Below are 4928 nucleotides of genomic sequence, written 5' to 3'. Positions count from 1 at the left end.
AAACTTCAGTTTGGTTTTTTTAGTGGAAGTGGTCGGTTGATTTGGTCGCGTTCGGGTGTGATTCAAGTGTTGGGCGTCTCGGCCGCCATTAAAAATTTTGAAAAATTGTATGTGTTATACTAAGTAAATCATATTTTTTTATTGTTGTTTTAGTTATTTTAACTAAAAAAATTAAACACTAATTTTTCTTTAAAAATGTTACGTTAAATTGTGTAATCTACATATTCCTTATTATACATAAGGTAAGCTAAAAGTATATACCATATATGTACATTATATGTATTATTAAAGAGTTCCCTGTATTTGTTTTTTCTTATTTATTTATTAGAAATCATATATTGCATTATCATAATTAATTAAAACTAAAATATATATATATATTTCCGAAATAAGTCTGAAAGCTGCAGTTATTTAAAGTGCCGTTACGCATATAATATGTCTAAAAAAATAACATATATATATATATGTAGATATACTCTGAAAATATATATATGTATATGCATATGGATTAATAATTAATACAATTATGTATATATAGTTATCTAAAAAATATAAGTGCACACATATACATATATATGTATATAATTCACATGAGACGTTTAATTCGGCTTCTGAGATAATGTACATAATTTGCGAAAGACGCCATTTTCTGCATTTAGACATATGCATACACATATATAATTTATTGAAGACGCCTGATTCGACAATTTTTTCCGTTTTATCTTCTAATATATATACATGTGTATATGAAAATGACATGAGGCGCCGTTTTAATATACACAAGTGTATATAAAATTATAGTTAAACCGGAATTTCAATTTCAGTTTAAAGAATCCGAATGCAATTTTTATTGCTGGCAATGCCAACCTCTTGATAGAAGAGGGAAAAACAGAATTGTTTCTTATTTGCATGTCACCACAAACTACAAACTTCAGTTTGGTTTTCTTAGTGGAAGTGGTCGGTTGATTTGGTCGTGTTCGGGTGTCATTCAAGTGCTGGGCGTCTCGGCCGCCATTAAGAATTTTGAAAAATTGTATGTGTTATACTAAGTAAATCAGATTTTTTATTCTTGTTTTAGTTATTTTAATTAAAAAAATTTAACATTTATTTCTCCTTGCAATATTACTTTGAATTGTGTAAATGTGAATTGTATAATCTACATATTCCTTATAATGTACTATATAAGGTAAGATAAAAATATATATCGTATATGTGTGAATGTGCACTATATGTGTCTATGAATGTTTAATGTACAGTTTGTCCCAAAAGCCAGGCAATATTAAAAATTTCCTTACATTTTCCACTTCTAACTGTTGAAGTAATAATAGCAATAAAGTGGTTATATATTTTGTCATTATTTTATTCTGTTCTTATTCTGTCAATATTTTTATAAACCAGAATATAGACAGAAAAAATTCATTCTAAATAATTTACAATTGTGTAAACAACTCAATGGTTTGTTTCAGATAGTAAAATCAAAAAATTTTTATTTAATACTTCGTGTGCCGACCTTCAGCTCTTATTACAGCTTCTAACCTATTCATTGATCCGATAAGGTTTTTGTTGAGGTCATAGTCAATCGGAATCTTTGTCCATTCTTTTTTGATAAATTGCATCAATTGATTTTTGGATGTAGGCTTCCTTTTACTCACCTTCTTCATTACATGTGCCCACAAATTTTCAATAGGATTCAAGTCTGGGGTTTGGGCAGAGGTGTCAATATTTTTTGCAGTTATATAACTACCATGACATGCATTAATGGGACTTGTGTTTAGGGTCGCCATCCAGATACAGTTTAAATTTGAGCTTATTTAAGTTGTTTGAGTCTACAAAATTAAATTCTTATACACTTCTTTTAATATTAGTTTTTAAAATCTATATCAAGATTATGTTAGACCTAACTGGATTATGTCGGACCTAACTGGATTATGTCGGACCTAACTGGATTATGTCATCAATAACTACCTAAATGAAACCTAGATGGCATTGATTCAATCAATTTGTGAGTCACTTTGGAACGAATTTTCTTTATTTCAATTACAGTATCACCACGTTTTCGATTTTTGTCAATAGGGTCCGGAGACTCTTGATCACTTTTTTTTTTTTTTTTTTAATTTAATCTACTTTATAAAAATAAATGAATGAAGGATATAATGAAGGAGAAATATAATATAAGACAACAATTGTCCGGCTTACAATTGTTATTTAGTAAATATTTTTCCGATTATGAAAACTTTATTCAAAAATTAAAAGACGAGTTTTAGGGTCCCTCCATATGTCGGGCTTTAACAAACTGATTTTGAATTGATTGGTTTTTAAGTACGGCAGAGCACGTCTTCCGGCATAAGAATGCAAAAAAAGAAATATGATCTTATGCTGACGTAATGTCTGGAAGCCAATTACAAATTATATTTTATTGTTTAATATTTCACAATTAATATATTAAACTGAGGATGATAATATTTATTAAAAAATAATTTACTTGCTGATACTGGTAAATCTAAAGCACTTCAATGTTTGCGTTGCTGACTTATATATTTTTGATCTGAATGACAAAAGTGAATTTCAAAATATATCGATACTACGTGAACTTTTTTGATAAAATTCCACTGAATTTAATAACGACATTATGGTCTATTTCAAACGTATAACCACCCTGTACATCTTTTGCACATTGGTTCTTCCTAGATGTAAAAATATTGGAGTAGAATCTTTGCTCTTTAAAGCCGCTTCAATTTGTTGAGCTGCCTTGCAGAAATAGAAACTCTTTTATTCTGTCGGTCAGTGCAGAATTCGTTTTATTTTCTTTATACTTTAAGATGTTTTCAACTTTAATACTTGCCGTGTCTGTAGTTCCATATCAAAACCTCTGTAATACTTTCTACTGCACTTTGTTACCTTAACAGGCCATGCTGCATAGCCTTGGTGTCTTGCAGAGACAAAGTCTCCCATATCGAACTGCTTCAACTGTTTTTTTTTTTTAGGCATATTTGTTCTTAAACACACAAAATATCAATTTAAAAATTATATTTCATAATTATCTTATTTTAGGTAGGACCTATATTCTTCCAATTTATTTTCTCGCTACACAACACTACAACTACACAACACATGTGCATCAGAATTGTGTTTTCTAGATTTAATTATTCAAATTGGATATTTCAAAGGGTTCCTTACTATAATCGGTTCATATTTAGTCTATTGTAGTCTATTGAAGCTACCTGTTATATAAAATGTATTTGGAACAGCAAAATTTATTCATTATTATTAAATGAAATGATTTTATATAGGAAACGTCTTTTACTAATGATACAATATATATGTTTAATATGATAATTAATGATAATTACAAATAATAAAATTTGGAAAAATAATTTTACATTTCGACTGTTTGTATAAAAACTGGTACTCTTTAATGAGTATTATTCAGTGTTATCCATGAATTTTTGAGATGAGGTGTTAGGGGAACGAGATTTTTAAATATCAAACATTCCTTCTCAACCATTTTAAAGTCGATTTGACAGAACTAGAAATTTCTGAATTTGTTAACAGACTAATAGCATATTCACACTGCCTCATTTAGGCGCTTTTGCTCATTATAATCACTAATGAGGTTATATATGATTTACGATACAAAAATCTATCCTATAAATGAGTTGGTTGCCTATAAATTAGCTAATTTAAGGCGAAAAATGTCAAATGCAACCCTTTAAAATAAATATACCAGGGTTTGTGTTTAAATCGAAGAAATTAATATAAAAACACATTAATCATAAATAAATTGTTGATAAAATGTTATTATTATTAAATTGTTATAATAATTTTTTCCTTTCCATTGATATAAGTGTACATACTCCAAATCTCTACAAAATAGTTCTATAAGAAATTATATCACATTATAAAAGCAAGAAATATATATAAGATTGAATATTATTATGATTTATATTATATTATGAACTATTGAAACTAAGATGGGAATACCTAATGTTCCTTCTTAAACTTTAATTTTAAATATATTATTATAAAATAATTTTGAACTCAAGTTCGTACGTTTTCCCATTGCATGTTTTGATTTCGTGTTTGCAGTAGTCGATCATTCCACTGATGAACTCGAGACCCTTTTCGTGAGTCAAGTTTCTTAAGTTCCTTCCATTTAGCGACTTCTCATACTTCAACTTTAGTTCGCAGTTCTGTTTCTTTAATCGCTTGTTTAGCTTTTCTACAAGTACTGTCGACTCTGTAACAACTTCGTAACAACTGAATGAAAAATATATCCCAATTCCGTGAGTATTGCGGTATTCTCAAGTTTAAAGTTTAGTATTTCTTGTTCCTTTTCATTTGTAAATATGAGTTGTTTTATTCACCGCAACATAGCTGGAGGTCGATGGGCCTGTAAATTTTTAATGCTTTCTCAAGCAGATGAGAAGTTAATTAATTTTGCGTTGGTCCATTCTAGATGCTTTTTAGTACTCTCCAAAAGTTGTGTACTATCTTCTAATTCATCCTTTTGAAAATATAGCTTAAGTTTCAAGTTCTTGACCGGATCTTGTAAGATGTCAATTTTTTTATTACTCTCAGCTAGACTGAGTGTAAATTGCGCATGAGATTTCTCCTATTTTTCTAACTTCCTGATGAAGTCGCGGTTTTCATTTTGGAGTAAACGATTTCCTACTGTATATTTGTTTTCAATTGATTCTTTTGTCTTATTAATTTTACATTTAAAAACGGTGCGTAGATTAATATTTTCAGCAAAGAACGTGTATCATTTATTATATTGTTGTTTAATAACTAACTGGCGACATAGATATCTGGTTACGCCAGCGAAGATTCACTGGGAGTGACAGTTTCTAGACGTTGTTCAATTCATTGAATGAATCCATTCATTATTATAAAAAAAATATTTTATTTTTTACTAGTTTTATGACACT

This window comes from Teleopsis dalmanni, chromosome 1 (genome assembly GCF_002237135.1).
Source record: "Teleopsis dalmanni isolate 2A chromosome 1, ASM223713v2, whole genome shotgun sequence".
NCBI lineage: Eukaryota > Metazoa > Arthropoda > Insecta > Diptera > Diopsidae > Teleopsis > Teleopsis dalmanni.
This window is presented reverse-complemented; position numbering follows the sequence as displayed.